The sequence below is a fragment of the Dama dama genome, unplaced genomic scaffold (genome assembly GCF_033118175.1).
Source record: "Dama dama isolate Ldn47 unplaced genomic scaffold, ASM3311817v1 ptg000082l, whole genome shotgun sequence".
In the NCBI taxonomy this organism is placed as follows: domain Eukaryota; kingdom Metazoa; phylum Chordata; class Mammalia; order Artiodactyla; family Cervidae; genus Dama; species Dama dama.
Window position 1 is genome coordinate 2,019,443 of NW_026870900.1, and position 18,855 is coordinate 2,038,297.

The following is an 18,855-nucleotide window of genomic DNA, read 5'->3' on the forward strand; positions in this document are numbered from 1 at the left end:
CACCAGCGGGGATGAGACTGGGGAGGCGCCCGGGCATGTCTGGACCCAGTTCCCGCAGCGTCCTCTTGGTGGGGCAGTACCCCCGGAGGCCAGGAAGGTCGGGGCAAGGCTGGCCAGGGGCACGGACCCTGCTGGGTCCTGCCCCTGGCCTGTGGGGCCTCTGAGCACAACCGGCCCTCTCCCACGGGAAGACCTCCCCGGCTGCCTCCAAAGGCTGGTTTGCAAGCACTCCCGCCCACTGTTCCCACCAGGCGCGCACAATGCTCCCAAGCCCGGGAGAAAAGCACTTCGGGGTGGTTCTCTCTCCGGGCCCTTGCCCCTGAGCCTGGGGGCCAGGCAGGGGGTCCACACTCCCAGGCCAAGGCAGAACCACATGCACACGTCTGTTCCTTCCCCCTGCACCGGCAGAGAGCTCGGGGGAGCCAGAGTCTGTCAGGCAGCTGCTGGGCTGGCCCCCTGTGTGGGAAGGGGCAGAGCCGACGTAGGGGCAAGTTGGGCCTCTTGCTCTCCCTGCTGCCCTGAGGCTGCTGGGCCAAAGAGTTCTTGGGCATCCAGCCCCTTGCTGGTCCCTTCCCTCTGACGAGGCCCTCTGAGCTCCAGCACCTTGCAGTGTGGAGACAGCCCCTGCCAGCAACCTCCTCTGCAACGCGGCCTCAACCGAGGCCTAGGCCCAGGGGAAAGGCACCAGCGGGGATGAGCCTGGGGAGGCGCCAGGGCATGTCTGGACCCAGTCCCCGCAGCCTGCCCCTTGGTGGGGCTGTACCCCCGGAGGCAGGAAGGTCTGGGCAAGGCTGGCCAGGGGCAGGGGCCCTGCTGGGTTCTGCCCCTGGCCTGTGGGGCCTCTGAGCACAACCGGCCCGCTCCCACTGGAAGACATCCCCGGCTGCCTCCAAAGGCCGGTTTTCAAGCACTCCCGCCCACTGTTCCCAGCAGGCGCGCACAATGCTCCCAAGCCCGGGAGAAAAGCGCTTCGGGGTGGTGCTCTCTCCGGGCCCTTGCCCCTGAGCCTGGGGGCCAGGCAGGGGATCCACACTCCCAGGCCAAGGCAGAACCACATGCACACGTCTGTTCCTGCCCCCTCCACCTGCAGAGAGCTGGGGGGAGCCAGAGTCTGTCAGGCAGCTGCTGGGCTGGCCGCCTGTGTGGGAAGGGGCAGAGCCGCCCTAGGGGCAAGTTGGGCCTCTTGCTCTCCCTGCTGCCCTGAGGCTGCTGGGCCAAAGAGGTCTTGGGACTCCAGCCCCTTGCTGGTCCCTTCCCTCTGAGGAGGCCCTCTGAGCTCCAGCACCTTGCAGTGTGGAGACAGCCCCTGCCAGCAATCTCCTCTCCAAGGAGGCCTCAACCGAGGCCTAGGCCCAGGGGAAAGGCACCAGCGGGGATGAGCCAGTGGAGGCGCCCGGGCATGTCTGGACCCAGTCCCCGCAGCCTGCCCCTTGGTGGGGCAGTACCCCCGGAGGCCAGGAAGATCTGGGGAAGGCTGGCCAGGGGCAGGGGCCCTGCTGGGTCCTGCCCATGGCCTGTGGGGCCTCTGAGCACAACCGGCCCTCTCCCGCTGGAAGACCTCCCCGGCTGCCTCCAAAGGCCGATTTGCCAACACTCCCGCCCACTGTTCCCGCCAGGCACGCACAATGCTCCCAAGCCCGGGAGAAAAGCGCTTCGGGGTGGTGCTCTCTCCGGGCCCTTGCCCCTGAGCCTGGGGGCCAGGCAGGGTGTCCACACTCCCAGGCCAAGGCAGAACCACATGCACACGTCTGTTCCTTCCCCCTGCACCGGCAGAGAGCTCGGGGGAGCCAGAGTCTGTCAGGCAGCTGCTGGGCTGGCCGCCTGTGTGGGAAGGGGCAGAGCCGACGTAGGGGTAAGTTGGGCCTCTTGCTCTCCCTGCTGCCCTGAGGCTGCTGGGCCAAAGAGTTCTTGGGCATCCAGCCCATTGCTGGTTCCTTCCCGCTGACGTGGCCCTCTGAGCTCCAGCACCTTGCAGTGTGGAGACAGCCCCTGCCAGCAACCTCCTCTCCAAGGAGGCCTCAACCGAGGCCTAGGCCCAGGGGAAAGGCACCAGCGGGGATGAGCCTGGGGAGGCGCCAGGGCATGTCTGGACCCAGTCCCCGCAGCCTGCCCCTTGGTGGGGCTGTACCCCCGGAGGCAGGAAGGTCTGGGCAAGGCTGGCCAGGGGCAGGGGCCCTGCTGGGTTCTGCCCCTGGCCTGTGGGGCCTCTGAGCACAACCGGCCCTCTCCCACTGGAAAACATCCCCGGCTGCCTCCAAAGGCCGGTTTGCAAGCGCTCCCTCCCACTGTACCCAGCAGGCGCGCACAATGCTCCCAAGCCCGGGAGAAAAGCGCTTCGGGGTGGTGCTCTCTCCGGGCCCTTGCCCCTGAGCCTGGGGGCCAGGCAGGGGATCCACAATCCCAGGCCAAGGCAGAACCACATGCACACGTCTGTTCCTGCCCCTGGACCGGCAGAGAGCTGGGGGGAGCCAGAGTCTGTCAGGCAGCTGCTGGGCTGGCCGTCTGTGTGGGAAGGGGCAGAGCCGACCTAGGGGCAAGTTGGGCCTCTTACTCTGCCTGCTGCCCTGAGGCTGCTGGGCCAAAGAAGTCTTGAGCATCCAGCCCCTTGCTGGTCCCTTCCCTCTGACGAGGCCCTCTGAGCTCCAGCACCTTGCAGTGTGGAGACAGCCCCTGCCAGCAACCTCCTTTCCAAGGAGGCCTCACCCGAGGCCTAGGCCCAGGGGAAAGGCACCAGCGGGGATGAGCCTGGGGAGGCGCCCCGGCATGTCTGTACCCAGTCCCCGCAGCCTGCTCCTTGGTGGGACAGTACCCCAAAAGGCCAGGAATGTCTGGGCTAGGCTGGCCAGTGCCAGGGGCCCTGCTGGGTTCTGCCCCTGGCCTGTGGGACCTCTGAGCACAAGCGGCCCTCTCCCGCTGGAAACCTCCCCGGCTGCCTCCAAAGGCCGGTTTGCCAACACTCCCGCCCGTTGTTCCCGCCAGGCACGCACAGTGCTTCCAAGCCCGGGAGAAAAGCGCTTCGGGGTGGTGCTCTCTCCGGGCCCTTGCCCCTGAGCCTGGGGGCCAGGCAGGGGATCCACACTCCCAGGCCAAGGCAGAACCACATGCACACGTCTGTTCCTGCCCCCTCCACCGGCAGAGAGCTGGGGGAAGCCAGAGTCTGTCAGGCAGCTGCTGGGCTGGCCGCCTGTGTGGGAAGGGGCAGAACCGACCTAGGGGCAAGTTAGGCCTCTTGCTCTCCCTGCTGCCCTGAGGCTGCTGGGCCAAAGAGGTCTTGGGCATCCTGCCCCTTGCTGGTCCCCTCCCTCTGACGAGGCCCTCTGAGCTCCAGCACCTGGCAGTGTGGAGACAGCCCCTGCCAGCAACCTCCTCTCCAAGGAGGCCTCTACCGAGGCCTAGGCCCAGGGGAAAGGCACCAGCGGGGATGAGACTGGGGAGGCGCCCGGGCATGTCTGGACCCAGTCCCCGCAGCGTCCCCTTGGTGGGGCAGTACCCCCGGAGGCCAGGAAGGTCGGGGCAAGGCTGGCCAGGGGCACGGGCCCTGCTGGGTCCTGCCCCTGGCCTGTGGAGCCTCTGAGCACAACCGGCCCTCTTCCACTGGAAGACCTCCCCGGCTGCCTCCAAAGGCTTGTTTGCAAGCACTCCCGCCCACTGTTCCCACCAGGCGCGCACAATGCTCCCAAGCCCGGGAGAAAAGCACTTCGGGGTGGTGCTCTCTCCGGGCCCTTGCCCCTGAGCCTGGGGGCCAGGCAGGGGGTCCACACTCCCAGGCCAAGGCAGAACCACATGCACACGTCTGTTCCTTCCCCCTGCACCGGCAGAGAGCTCGGGGGAGCCAGAGTCTGTCAGGCAGCTGCTGGGCTGGCCGCCTGTCTGGGAAGGGGCATAGCCGACCTAGGGGCAAGTTGGGCCTCTTGCTCTCCCTGCTGCCCTGAGGCTGCTGGGCCAAAGAGTTCTTTGGCATCCAGCCCCTTGCTGGTCCCTTACCTCTGACGAGGCCCTCTGAGCTCCAGCACCTTGCAGTGTGGAGACAGCCCCTGCCAGCAACCTCCTCTCCAAGGAGGTCTCAACCGAGGCATAGGCCCAGGGGAAAGGCACCAGCGGGAATGAGAATGGGGAGGCGCCCGGGCATGTCTGGACCCAGGCCCCACAGCCTGCCCCTTGGTGGGGCAGTACCCCCGGAGGCCAGGAAGTTCTGGGCAAGGCTGGCCAGGGACAGGGGCTCTGCTGTGTACTGCCCCTGGCCTGTGGGTCCTCTGAGCACAACCGGCCCTCTCCCGCTGGAAGACTTCCCCGGCTGCCTCCAAAGGCCGGTTTGCCAACACTCCCGCCCGCTGTTCCCGCCAGGAACGCACAATGCTCCCAAGCCCGGGAGAAAAGCACTTCGGGGTGGTGCTCTCTCCGGGCCCTTGCCCCTGATCCTGGGGCCAGGCAGGTGATCCACACTCCCAGGCAAAGGCAGAACCACATGCACACGTCTGTTCCTGCCCCCTGCACCGGCAGAGAGCTCGGGGGAGCCAGAGTCTGTCAGGCAGCTGCTGGGCTGGCCGCCTGTGTGGGAAGGGGCAGAGCCGACCGAGGGGCAAGTTGGGCCTCATGCTCTCCCTGCTGCCCTGAGGCTGCTGGGCCAAAGAGGTCTTGGGCCTCCAGCCCCTTGCTGGTCCCTTCCCTCTGACAAGGCCCTCTGAGCTCCAGCACCTTGCAGTGTGGAGACAGCCCCTGCCAGCAACCTCCTCTCCAAGGAGGCCTCACCTGAGGCCTAGGCCCTGGGGAAAGGACCCAGCAGGGATTAGCCTGGGGAGGTGCCCGGGCATGTCTGGACCCAGTCCCCGCAGCCTGCCCCTTGGTGGGACAGTACCCCCAAAGGCCAGGAAGGTCTGGGCAAGGCTGGCCAGGGGCAGTGGCCCTGCTGGGTCCTGCCACTGGCCTGTGGGTCCTCTGAGCACAACCGGCCCTCTCCCGCTGGAAGACCTCCCCGTCTGCCTCCAAAGGCCGGTTTGCAAGCGCTCCCGCCCACTGTTCCCAGCAGGCATGCACAATGCTCCCAAGCCCGGGAGAAAAGTGCTTCAAGGTGGTGCTCTCTCCGGGCCCTTGCCCCTGAGCCTGGGGGCAAGGCAGGGTGTCCACACTCCCAGGCCAAGGCAGAACCACATGCACACGTCTGATCTGCCCCCTGCACCGGCAGAGAGCTCGGCAGAGCCAGAGTCTGTCAGGCAGCTGCTGGGCTGGCCGCCTGTGTGGGAAGGGGCAGAGCCGACCTAGGGGCAAGTTGGGCCTCTTGCTCTCCCTGCTGCCCTGAGGCTGCTGGGCCAAAGAGGTCTTGGGCATCCAGCCCCTTGCTGGTCCCTTCCCTCTGACGAGGCCCTCTGAGCTCCAGCACCTTGCAGTGTGGAGACAGCCCCTGCCAGCAACCTCCTCTCCAAGGAGGTATCAACCGAGACCTAGGCCCAGGGGAAAGGCCCCAGCGGGGATGAGCCAGGGGAGGCGCCCGGGCATGTCTGGACCCAGTCCCCGCAGCCTGCCCCTTGGTGGCGCAGTACCCCTGGAGGCCAGGAAGGTCTGGGCAAGGCTGGCCAGGGGCAGGGGCCCTGCTGGGTCCTGCCCCTGGCCTGTGGGGCCTCTGAGCACAACCGGCCCTCTCCCACTGGAAGACCTCCCCGGCTGCCTCCAAAGGCCGGTTTGCAAACACTCCCGCCCACTGTTCACGCCAGGCACGCACAATGCTCCCAAGCCTGGGAGAAAAGCGCTTCGGGGTGGTGCTCTCTCCGGGCCCTTGCCCCTGAGCCTGGGGGCCAGGCAGGGGGAACACACTCCCAGGCCAAGGCAGAACCATATGCACACGTCTGTTCCTGCCCCCTGCACCGGCAGAGAGCTCGGGGGAGCCAGTGTCTGTCAGGCAGCTGCTGGGCTGGCGGCCTGTGTGGGATGGGGCAGAGCCGACCTAGGGGCAAGTTGGGCCTCTTCCTCTCCCTGCTGCCCTGAGGCTGCTGGGCCAAAGAGGTCTTGGGCATCCAGCCCCTTGCTGGTCCCTTCCCTCTGACGAGGCCCTCTGAGCTCCAGCACCTTGCAGTGTGGAGACAGCCCCTGCCAGCAACCTCCTCTCCAAGGAGGCCTCAACCGAGCTCTAGGCCCAGGGGAAAGGCACCAGCGGGGATGAGCCTGGGAAGGCGCCCGATCATGTCTGGACCCAGACCCCTCAGCCTGCCCCTTGGTGGTGCAGTACCCCCGGAGGCCAGGAAGATCTGGGCAGGCTGGCCAGGGGCAGGGGCCCTGCTGGGTCCTGCCCCTGGCCTGTGGGGCCTCTGAGCACAACCGGCCCTCTCTCGCTGGAAGACATCCCCGGCTGCCTCCAATGGCCGGTTTGCAAGCCCTCATGCCCGCTGTTCCCACCAGTCGCGCACAATGCTCCCTAGCCCGGGAGAAAAGCATTTTTGGGTGGTGCTCACTCCGGACCCTTGGAAGACCTCCCTGGCTGCCTCCAAGGCCGGTTTGCAAGCACTTCTGCCTGCTGTTCCCGCCACACGCGCACAATGCTCCCAAGCCCGGGAGAAAAGCGTTTCGGGGTGGTGTTCTCTCTGGGCCCAAGAAAGACCTCCCGGGCTGCCCCCAAAGGCCGGTTTGCAAGCACTCCCACTCGCTGTTCCCGCCATCCTTGCAAATGCTCCAAGCCCGGGAGAAAAGCGCTTCGGGGTGATGCTCTCTCCCGGCCCTTGGAAGACCTCCCCGGCTGCCTCCAAAGGCCGGGTTGCAAGCACTCAATCCCGCTGTTCCCGCCAGCCGCGCACAATGCTCCCAAGCCCGGGAGAAAAGCGCTTCGGGGTGGTGCTCTCTCCCGGCCCTTGGAAGACCTCCCCGGCTGCCTCCAAAGGCTGGGTTTCAAGAACTCCCTCCCGCTGACCCGCCAGCCGCACACAATGCTCCCAAGCCCGGGAGAAAAGCATTTTGGAGTGGTGCTCTCTCCGGGCCCTTGGAAGACCTCCCCGGCTGCCTACAAAGGCCGGTTTGCAAGCACTCATGTCCGCTGTTCCCGACAGCCGCGCACAATGCTCCCAATTCCGGGAGAAAAGTGCTTCGGGATGGTGCTCTCTCCGGGCCCTTGGAAGACCTCCCCGGCTGCCTCCAAAGGCCGGTTTGCAAGCACTCCCGCCCGCTGTTCCCGCCAGCCTCGCACAATGCTTCCAAGACCGGGAGAAAAGTGCTTTGGCGTGGTGCTCTCTCCGGGCCCTTGGAAGACCTCCCAGGCTGGCCCCAAAGGCCGGTTTGCAAGCACTCCCACTCGCTGTCCCGCCAGCCACGCACAATCCTCCAAAACCCCGGAGAAAAGCGCTTCGGGGTGGTGTTCTCTCCGTGCCCATGGAAGACCTCCCGGGGTGCCCCCAAAGGCCGGTTTGGAAGCACTCCCACTCGCTGTTTCCGCCATCCGCGCAAATGTTCCAAGCCCGGGAGAAAAGCGCTTCTGGGTGGTGCTCTCTCCAGGCCCTTGGAAGACCTCCCCGGCTGCCTCCAAAGGCCGGTTTGCAAGCACTCCCGCCCGCTGTTCCCACCAGCCACGCACAATGCTCCCAAGCCCGGGAGAAAAGCATTTTGGGGTGGTGCTCACACCGGGCCCTGGAAGACCTCCCCGGCTGCCTCCAAAGGACGGTTTTCAAGCACTCCTGCCTGCTGTTCCCGCCAGCCGCGCACAATGCTCCCAAGCCCGGGAGAAAAGCGCTTCAGGGTGGTGCTCTCTCCGGGCACTTTCAAGACCTCCCCGGCTGCCTCCAAAGGCAGGTTTGTAAGTACTCATTCCCGCTGCTTCCGCCAGCCACGCACAATGCTCCCAAGACCGGGAGAAAAGCATTTTGGGGTGGTGCTCACTCCGGGCCCTTGGAAGACCACCCCAGCTGCCTCAAAAGGCCGGTTTGCAAGCACTCAGGCCCGCTGTTCCCGCCAGCCGCGTACAATGCTCCCTAGCCCGGGAGAAAAGCATTTTGGTGTGGTGCTCACTCCGGGCCCTTGAAAGACCTGCCCAGCTGCCTCCAAAGTCCGGTTTGCAAGAACTCATGCCCGCTGTTCCCGCCAGCCGCGCACAATGCTCCCAAGACCGGGAGAAATGCGCTTCGGGGTGGTGTTCTCTCCGTGCCCATGGAGGACCTCCCCGGCTGCCCCCAAAGGCCGGTTTGCAATCACTCCCACTCACTGTTCCGGCCAGCCACGCACATGCTCCAAAACACAGGAGAGAAGCGCTTTGGAGTGGTGCTCTCTCCCGGCCCTTGGAAGACTTCCCCGGCTGCCTCCAAAGGCCGGTTTGCAAGAACTCCCTCCCGCTGTCCCGCCAGCCGCACACAATGCTCCCAATCACCAATCAAGGAGAAAAGCGCTTCGGGGTGGTGCTCTCTCAGGGCCCTTTGAAGACCTCCCCGGCTGCCTCCAATGGCCGGTATGCAAGCACTCATGCCCGCTGTTCCCACCAGCCGTGTACAATGCTCCCAAGCACGGGAGAAAAGCATTTTGGGGTGGTGCTCACTCCTTGCCCTTGGAAGACCTCCGCGCCTGTCTCCAAAGGCCGGTTTGTAAGCACTCCTGCCTGCTGTTCCCGCCACCCGCGCACACTGCTCCCAAGCCCCTGAGAAAAGCGCATCGGGGTGGTGTTCTCTCCGGGCCCATGGAGGACCTCCCCGGCTGCCCCCAAAGGCCGGTTTGCAAGCATTCCCACTAGCTGTTCCCTCCAGCCATGCAAATGTTCCCAAGCCGGGGGGAAAAGCATTTTGGGGTGGTGCTCTCTCCGGGCCCTTGCCCCTGAGCCTGGGGGCCAGGCAGGGGGTGCACACTCCCAGGACAAGGCAGAACGACATGCACACGTCTGTTCCTGCCCCCTACACCGGCAGAGAGCTCGGGGGAGCCAGAGTCTGTCAGGCAGCTGCTGGGCTGGCCGCCTGTGTGGGAAGGGGCAGAGCCGACCTAGGGGCAAGTTGGGCCTCTTGCTCTCCCTGCTGCCCTGAGGCTGCTGGGCCAAAGAGGTCTTGGGCATCCAGCCCCTTGCTGGTCCCTTCCCTCTGACGAGGCCCTCTGAGCTCCAGCACCTTGCAGTGTGGAGACAGCCCCTGCCAGCAACCTCCTCTCCAAGGAGGCCTCAACCGAGGCCTAGGCCCAGGGGAAAGGCACCAGCGTGGATGAGCCAGGGGTGGCGCCCGGGCATGTCTGGACCCAGTCCCCGCAGCCTGCCCCTTGGTGGGGCAGTACCCCCGGAGGCCAGGAAGGTCTGGGCAAGGCTGGCCAGGGGCACGGGCCCTGCTGCGTCCTGCCCCTGGCCTGTGGGGCCTCTGAGCACAACCGGCCCTCTCCCACTGGAAGACCTCCCCGGCTGCCTCCAAAGTCCGGTTTGCAAGCGCTCCCTCCCACTGTTCCCAGCAGGCGTGCACAATGCTCCCAAGCCCAGGAGAAAAGCGCTTCAGGGTGGTGCTCTCTCCGGGCCCTTGCCCCTGAGCCTGGGGCAAGGCAGGGTGTCCACACTCCCAGGCCAAGGCAGAACCACATGCACACGTCTGATCTGCCCCCTGCACCGGCAGAGAGCTCGGCAGAGCCAGAGTCTGTCAGGCAGCTGCTGGGATGGCCGCCTGTGTGGGAAGGGGCAGAGCCGACCTAGGGGCAAGTTGGGCCTCTTGCTCTCCCTGCTGCCCTGAGGCTGCTGGGCCAAAGAGGTCTTGGGCATCCAGCCCCTTGCTGGTCCCTTCCCTCTGACGAGGCCCTCTGAGCTCCAGCACCTTGCAGTGTGGAGACAGCCCCTGCCAGCAACCTCCTCTCCAAGGAGGCCTAAACCGAGGCCTAGGCCCAGGGGAAAGTCACCAGCGGGGATGAGATTGGGGAGGCGCCCGGGCATGTCTGGACCCAGTCCCCGCAGCCTGCCCCTTGGTGGGGCAGTACCCCCGGAGGCCAGGAAGGACTGGGAAAGGCTGGCCAGGGGCAGGGGACCTGCAGTGTCCTGCCCCTGGCCTGTGGGGCCTCTGAGCACATCCGGCCCTCTCCCGCTGGAAGACCTCTCCGGCTGCCTCCAAAGGCCGGTTTGCCAACACTCCCGCCCACTGTTCCCACCAGGCGCGCACAATGCTCCCAAGCCCGGGAGAAAAGCGCTTCGGGGTGGTGCTCCCACCGGGCCCTTGCCCCTGAGCCTGGGGGCAATGCAGGGATTTCACACTCCCAGGCCAAGGCAGAACCACATGCACACGTCTGTTCCTGCCCCCTGCACCAGCAAAGAGCTCAGGGGAGCCAGAGTCTGTCAGGCAGCTGCTGGGCTGGCCGCCTGTGTGGGAAGGGGCAGAGCCGACCTAGGGGCAAGTTGGGCCTCTTGCTCTCCCTGCTGCCCTGAGGCTGCTGGGTCAAAGAGGTCTTGGGCATCCAGCCCTTTGCTGGTCCCTTCCCTCTGACGAGGCCCTCTGAGCTCCAGCACCTTGCAGTGTGGAAACAGCCCCTGCCAGCAACCTCCTCTCCAAGGAGGCCTAAACCGAGGCCAGGGCCCAGGGGAAAGGCACCAGCGGGGATGGGCCTGGGGAGGCGCCCGGGCGTGTCTGTACCGAGTCCCCGCATCCTGCCCCTTGGTGGGGCAGTACCCCCGGAGGCCAGGAAGGTCTGGGAAAGGCTGGCCAGGGGCAGGGGACCTGCTGGGTCCTGACCCTGGCCTGTGGGGCCTCTGAGCACATCCGGCCCTCTCCCGCTGGAAGACCTCCCCGGCTGCCTCCAAAGGCCGGTTTGCCAACACTCACGCCCACTGTTCCCACCAGGCGCGCACAATGCTCCCAAGACCTGGAGAAAAGCGCTTCGGGGTGGTGCTCTCACCGGGCCCTTGCCCCTGAGCCTGGGGGCAATGCAGGGGGAACACACTCCCAGGCCAAGGCAGAACCACATGCACACGTCTGTTCCTGCCCCCTGCACCGGCAGAAAGCTAGGGGAGCCAGAGTCTGTCAGGCAGCTGCTGGGCTGGCCGCCTGTGTGGGAAGGGGCAGAGCCGACCTAGGGGCAAGTTGGGCCTCTTGCTCTCCCTGCTGCCCTGAGGCTGCTGGGCCAAAGAGGTCTTGGGCATCCAGCCCCTTGCTGGTCCCTTCCCTCTGACGAGGCCCTCTGAGCTCCAGCACCTTGCAGTGTGGAGACAGCCCCTGCCAGCAACCTCCTCTCCAAGAGGCCTCAACCGAGGCCTAGGCCCAGGGGAAAGGCACCAGCGGGGATGAGCCTGGGGAGGCGCCCGGGCATGTCTGGACCCAGTCCCCGCAGCCTGCCCCTTGGTGGGGCAGTACCCCCGGAGGCCAGGAAGGTCTGGGCAAGGCTGGCCAGGGGCAGGCGCCCTACTGAGTCCTGCCCCTGGCCTCTGGGGCCTCTGAGCACAACCGGCACTCTCCCACTGGAAGACCTCCCCGGCTGCCTCCAAAGGCCGGTTTGCAACACTCCCGCCCGCTGTTCCCGCCAGGCCCGCACAATGCTCCCAAGCCCGGGAGAAAAGCGCTTCGGGCTGGTGCTCTCTCCGGGCCCTTGCCCCTGAGCCTGGGGGCCAGGCAGGGAAACACACTCCCAGGCCAAGGCAGAACGACATGCACACGTCTGTTCCTGCCCCCTACAGCGGCAGAGAGCTCGGGGGAGCCAGAGACTGCCAGGCTGCTGCTGGGCTGGCTGCTTGTGTGGGACGTGGCAGAGCCGACCTAGGGGCAAGTTGGGCCTCTTGCTCTCCCTGCTGCCCTGAGGCTGCTGGGTCAAAGAGGTGTTGGGCATCCAGCCCTTTGCTGGTCCCTTCCCTCTGACGAGGCCCTCTGAGCTCCAGCACCTTGCAGTGTGGAGACAGCCCCTGCCAGCAACCTCCTCTCCAAAGAGGCCTCAACCGAGGCCTACGCCCAGGGGAAAGGCACCAGCGGGGATGATCCTGGGGAGGCGCACGGACATGTCTGGACCCAGTCCCCGCAGCCTGCCCCTTGGTGGGGCAGTACCCCCGGAGGCCAGGAAGGTCTGGGCAAGGCTGGCCAGGGGCAGGGGCCCTGCTGGGTCCTGCCCCTGGCCTGTGGGGCCTCTGAGCACAACCGGCCCTCTCCCACTGGAAGACCTCCCCGGCTGCCTCCAAAGGCCGGTTTGCAAGCGCTCCCTCCCACTGTTCCCAGCAGGCGTGCACAATGCTCCCAAGCCCGGGAGAAAAGCGCTTCAGGGTGGTGCTCTCTCCGGGCCCTTGCCCCTGAGCCTGGGGGCAAGGCAGGGTGTCCACACTCCCAGGCCAAGGCAGAACCACATGCACACGTCTGATCTGCCCCCTGCACCGGCAGAGAGCTCGGCAGAGCCAGAGTCTGTCAGGCAGCTGCTGGGCTGGCCGCCTGTGTGGGAAGGGGCAGAGCCGACCTAGGGGCAAGTTGGGCCTCTTGCTCTGCCTGCTGCCCTGAAGCTGCTGGGCCAAAGAGTTCTTGGGCATCCAGCCCGTTGCTGGTCCCTTCCCTCTGACGAGGCCCTCTGAGCTCCAGCACCTTGCAGTGTGGAGAGAGCCCCTGCCAGCAACCTCCTCTCCAAGGAGGCCTCAACCGAAGCCTAGGCCCAGGGGATTGGCACCAGCGGGGATGAGACTGGGGAGGCGCACGGGCATGTCTGGACCCAGACCCCGCAGCCTGCCCCTTGGTGGGGCAGTACCCCCGGAGGCCAGGAAGGTCTGGGCAAGGCTGGCCAGGGGCAGGGGCCCTGCTGGGTCCTGCCTCTGGCTTGTGGGGCCTCTGAGCACATCCGGCCCTCTCCCACTGGAAGACCTCCCCGGCTGCCTCCAAAGGCCGGTTTGCAAACACTCCCGCCCGCTGTTCACGCCAGGCACGCACAATGCTCCCAAGCCCGGGAGAAAAGCGCTTCAGGGTGGTGTTCTCTCCGGGCCCTTGCCCCTGAGCCTGGGGGACAGACAGGGGGAACACACTCCCAGGCCAAGGAAGAACCACATGCACACGTCTGTTCCTGCCCCCTGCACCGGCAGAGATCTCGGGGGAGCCAGAGTCTGTCAGGCAGCTGCTGGGCTGGCGGCCTGTGTGGGAAGTGGCAGAGCCGACCTAGGGGCAAGTTGGGAGTCTTGTTCTCCCTGCTGCCCTGAGGCTGCTGGGTCAAAGAGGTCTTGCACATCCAGCGCCTTGCTGGTCCCTTCCCTCTGACGAGGCCCTCTGAGCTCCAGCACCTTGCAGTGTGGAGACAGCCCCTGCCAGCAACCTCCTCTCCAAGGAGGCCTCAACCGAGGCCTAGGCCCAGGGGAAAGGCACCAGCGGGGATGAGCCTGGGGAGGCGCCCGGGCATGTCTGGACCCAGTCCCCGCAGCCTGCCCCTTGGTGGGGCAGTACCCCCGGAGGCCAGGAAGGTCTGGGCAAGGCTGGCCAGGGGCAATGGCCCTGCTGCGGCCTGCCCCTGGCCTGTGGGGCCTCTGAGCACAACCGGCCCTCTCCCACTGGAAGACCTCCCCGGCCGCCTCCAAAGGCCGGTTTGCAAGCGCTCCCGCCCACTGTTCCCAGCAGGCATGCACAATGCTCCCAAGCCCGGGAGAAAAGTGCTTCAGGGTGGTGCTCTCTCCGGGCCCTTGCCCCTGAGCCTGGGGGCAAGGCAGGGGGTCCACACTCCCAGGCCAAGGCAGAACCACATGCACACGTCTGATCTGCCCCCTGCACCGGCAGAGAGCTCGGCAGAGCCAGAGTCTGTCAGGCAGCTGCTGGGCTGGACGCCTGTGTGGGAAGGGGCAGAGCCGCCCTAGCGGCAAGTTGGGCCTCTTGCTCTCCCTGCTGCCCTGAGGCTGCTGGGCCAAACAGGTCTTGGGCATCCAGCCCCTTGCTGGTCCCTTCCCTCTGACGAGGCCCTCTGAGCTCCAGCACCTTGCAGTGTGGAGACAGCCCCAGCCAGCAACCTCCTCTCCAAGGAGGCCTAAACCGAGGCCTAGGCCCAGGGGAAAGGCACCAGCGGGGATGAGCCTGGGGAGGCGCCCGGGCATGTCTGGACCCTGTCCCCGCAGCCTGCCCCTTGGTGGGGCAGTACCCCCGGAGGCCAGGAAGGACTGGGAAAGGCTGACCAGGGGCAGGGGACCTGCTTGGTCCTGCCCCTGGCCTGTGGGGCCTCTGAGCATATCCGGCCCTCTCCCGCTGGAAGACCTCCCCGGCTGCCTCCAAAGGCGGGTTTGCCAACACTCCCGCCCACTGTTCCCACCAGGTTCGCACAATGCTCCCAAGCCCGGGAGAAAAGCGCTTCGGGGTGGTGCTCTCACCGGGCCCTTGCCCCTGAGCCTGGGGCAATGCAGGGGGAACACACTCCCAGGCCAAGGCAGAACCACATGCACACGTCTGTTCCTGCCCCCTCCACCGGCAGAGAGCTCAGGGGAGCCAGAGTCTGTCAGGCAGCTGCTGGGCTGGCCGCCTGTGTGGGAAGGGGCAGAGCCGACCTAGGGGCAAGTTGGGCCTCTTGGTCTCCCTGCTGCCTTGAGGCTGCTGGGCAAAAGAGGTCTTGGGCATCCAGCCCCTTGCTGGTCCCTTTCCTCTGACGAGGCCCTCTGAGCTCCAGCACCTTGCAGTGTGGAGACAGCCCCTGCCAGCAACCTCCTCTGCAACGAGGCCTCAACCGAGGCCTAGGCCCAGGGGAAAGGCACCAGCGGGGATGAGCCTGGGGAGGCGCCAGGGCATGTCTGGACCCAGTCCCCGCAGCCTGCCAATTGGTGGGGCTGTACCCCAGGAGGCAGGAAGGTCTGGGCAAGGCTGCCAGGGGCAGGGGCCCTGCTGGGTTCTGCCCCTGGCCTGTGGGGCCTCTGCGCACAACCGGCCCTCTCCCCCTGGAAGACCTCCCCGGCTGCCTCCAAAGGCCGGTTTTCAAGCACTCCCGCCCACTGTTCCCAGCAGGCGCGCACAATGCTCCCAAGCCCGGGAGAAAAGCGCTTCGGGGTGGTGCTCTCTCCGGGCCCTTGCCCCTGAGCCTGGGGGCCAGGCAGGGGATCCACACTCCCAGGCCAAGGCAGAACCACATGCACACGTCTGTTCCTGCCCCCTCCACCGGCAGAGAGCTGGGGGGAACCAGAGTCTGTCAGGCAGCTGCTGGGCTGGCCGCCTGTGTGGGAAGGGGCAGAGCCGACCTAGCGGCAAGTTGGGCCTCTTGCTCTCCCTGCTGCCCTGAGGCTGCTGGGCCAAAGAGGTCTTGGGCCTCCATCCCCTTGCTGGTCCCTTCCATCTGACGAGGCCCTCTGAGCCCCAGCACCTTGCAGTGTGGAGACAGCCCCTGCCAGCAATCTCCTCTCCAAGGAGGCCTCAACCGAGGCCTAGGCCCAGGGGAAAGGCACCAGCGGGGATGAGCCAGTGGAGGCGCCCGGTCATGTCTGGACCCAGTCCCCGCAGCCTGCCCCTTGGTGGGGCAGTACCCCCGGAGGCCAGGAAGATCTGGGCAAGGCTGGCCAGGGGCAGGGGCCCTGCTGGGTCCTGCCCATGGCCTGTGGGGCCTCTGAGCACAACCGGCCCTCTCCCGCTGGAAGACCTCCCCGGCTGCCTCCAAAGGCCGGTTTGCAAGCCCTCATGCCCGCTGTTCCCACCAGCCGCGCACAATGCTCCCTAGCCCGGGAGAAAAGCATTTTTGGGTGGTGCTCACTCAGGACCCTTGGAAGACCTCCCTGGCTGCCTCCAATGCCGGTTTGCAAGCACTTCTGCCTGCTGTTCCCGCCACACGCGCACAATGCTCCCAAGCCCGGGAGAAAAGCGTTTCGGGGTGGTGTTCTCTCTGGGCCCAAGAAAGACCTCCCGGGCTGCCCCCAAAGGCCGGTTTGCAAGCACTCCCACTCGCTGTTCCCGCCATCCTTGCAAATGCTCCAAACCCGGGAGAAAAGCGCTTCGGGGTGATGCTCTCTCCCGGCCCTTGGAAGACCTCCCCGGCTGCCTCCAAAGGCTGGTTTTCAAGAACTCCCTCCCGCTGACCCGCCAGCCGCACACAATGCTCCCAATCACGGGAGAAAAGCGCTTCGGGGTGGTGATCTCCCAGGGCCCTTAGAAGACCTCCCCGGCTGCCTAAAAAGGCTGGTTTGCAAGCACTCATGCCCGCTGTTCCCGCCCGCCGCGCACAATGCTCCCAAGCCCGGGAGAAAAGCGCTTCAGGGTGTTGCTCTCTCCCGGCCCTTGGAAGACCTCCCCGGCTGCCTCCAAAGGCCATTTGCAGGCACTCAATCCCGCTGTTCCCGCCAGCCGCGCACAATGCTCCCAAGCCCGGGAGAAAAGCGCTTCGGGGTGGTGCTCTCTCCCGGCCCTTGGAAGACCTCCCCGGCTGCCTCCAAAGGCTGGGTTTCAAGAACTCCCTCCCGCTGACCCGCCAGCCGCACACAATGCTCCCAAGCCCGGGAGAAAAGCATTTTGGGGTGGTGCTCTCTCCGGGCCCTTGGAAGACCTCCCCGGCTGCCTACAAAGGCCGGTTTGCAAGCACTCATGTCCGCTGTTCCCGACAGCCGCGCACAATGCTCCCAATTCCGGGAGAAAAGTGCTTCGGGATGGTGCTCTCTCCGGGCCCTTGGAAGACCTCCCCGGCTGCCTCCAAAGGCCGGTTTGCAAGCACTCCCGCCCGCTGTTCCCGCCAGCCTCGCACAATGCTTCCAAGACCGGGAGAAAAGTGCTTTGGCGTGGTGCTCTCTCCGGGCCCTTGGAAGACCACCCAGGCTGCCCCCAAAGGCCGGTTTGCAAGCACTCCCACTCGCTGTCCCGCCAGCCACGCACAATCCTCCAAAACCCCGGAGAAAAGCGCTTCGGGGTGGTGTTCTCTCCGTGCCCATGGAAGACCTCCCGGGGTGCCCCCAAAGGCCGGTTTGGAAGCACTCCCACTCGCTGTTTCCGCCATCCGCGCAAATGTTCCAAGCCTGGGAGAAAAGCGCTTCTGGGTGGTGCTCTCTCCAGGCCCTTGGAAGACCTCCCCGGCTGCCTCCAAAGGCCGGTTTGCAAGCACTCCCGCCCGCTGTTCCCACCAGCCACGCACAATGCTCCCAATCCCGGGAGAAAAGCATTTTGGGGTGGTGCTCACACCGGGCCCTGGAAGACCTCCCCGGCTGCCTCCAAAGGACGGTTTTCAAGCACTCCTGCCTGCTGTTCCCGCCAGCCGCGCACAATGCTCCCAAGCCCGGGAGAAAAGCGCTTCGGGGTGGTGCTCTCTCCGGGCCCTTGGAAGACTTCCCCGGCTGCCTCCAAAGGCCGGTTTGCAAGGACTCCTTCCTGCTGTTCCCGCCAGCCACGCACAATGCTCCCAAGCCCGGGAGAAAAGCATTTTGGGGTGGTGCTCACTCCGGGCCCTTGGAAGACCTTCCCGGCTGCCTCCAAAGGCCAGTTTGCAAGCACTCCTGCCTGCTGTTCCCGCCAGCCGCGCACAATGCTCCCAAGCCCGGGAGAAAAGCGCTTCAGGGTGGTGCTCTCTCCGGGCACTTTCAAGACCTCCCCGGCTGCCTCCAAAGGCAGGTTTGTAAGTATTCATTCCCGCTGCTTCCGCCAGCCACGCACAATGCTCCCAAGTCCGGGAGAAAAGCATTTTGGGGTGGTGATCAGTCCGGGCCCTTGGAAGACCTCCCCGGCTGCCCCCAAAGGCCGGTTTGGAAGCACTCCCACTCGCTGTTCCCGCCATCCGCGCAAATGTTCCAATCCCGGGAGAAAAGCGCTTCGGGGTCATGGTCTCTCCTGGCCCTTGGAAGACCTCGCCGGCTGCCTCCAAAGGCCGGTTTGCAAGCACTCCCGCCCGCTGTTCCCGCCAGCCGCGCACAATGCTCCCAATCACGGGAGCAAAGCGCTTCGGGGTGGTGCTCTCTCTGGGCCCTTGGAAGACCTCCCCGGCTGCCCCCAAAGGCCGGTTTGCAAGCACTCCCGCCCGCTGTTCCCGCCAGCCACGCACAATGCTCCCAAGCCCGGGAGAAAAGCTCTTCGGGGTGGTGCTCTCTACAGGCCCTTGGAAGACCTCCCCGGCTGCCTCCAAAGGCCAGTTTGCAAGCACTCCTGCCTGCAGTTCCCGCCAGACGCGCACAATGCTCCCAAGCCCGGGAGAAAAGCGCTTTGGGGTGGTGCTCTCTCCGGGCACTTTCAAGACCTCCCCGGCTGCCTCCAAAGGCCGGTTTGTAAGTACTCATTCCCGCTGCTTCCGCCAGCCACGCACAATGCTCCCAATCCCGGGAGAAAAGCATTTTGGGGTGGTGCTCTCTCCGGGCCCTTGGAAGACCTCCCGGGCTGCCTCCAAAGGCCGGTTTGTAAGCACTCATGTCCGCTGTTCCCGACAGCCGCACACAATGCTCCCAAGCCCGGGAGAAAAGCAATTTGGGGTGGTGATCAGTCCGGGCCCTTGGAAGACCTCCCCGGCTGCCTCCAAAGGACAGTTTGCAAGCACTCATGCCCGCTGTTCCCGCCAGCCGCGCACAATGCTCCCAAGACCTTGAGAAAAGCGCTTCGGGGTGGTGTTCTCTCCGGGACCATGGAGGACGTCCCCGGCTGCCCCCAAAGGCCGGTTTGCAAGCACTCCCACTCGCTGTTCCCGCCAGCCACACACAATGTTCCAAAACCCCGGAGAAAAGCGCTTCGGGGTGGTGCTCTCTCCGGGCCCTTGGAAGACTCCGGGCCCTTGGCTGCCTCCAAAGGCCGGTTTGCAAGAATTCCCTCCCGCTGTTCCACCAGCCGCACACAATGCTCCAAAACCCGAGAGAAAAGCGCTTCGAGGTGGTGTTCTCTCCGGGCCCTTGGAAGACCTCCCCGGCTGCCTCCAAAGGCCGGTTTGCAAGCACTCCTGCCTGCTGTTCCCGCCAGCCACACACAATGTTCCAAAACCCCGGAGAAAAGCGCTTCGGGGTGGTGCTCTCTCCGGGCCCTTGGAAGACTCCGGGCCCTTGGCTGCCTCCAAAGGCCGGTTTGCAAGAAT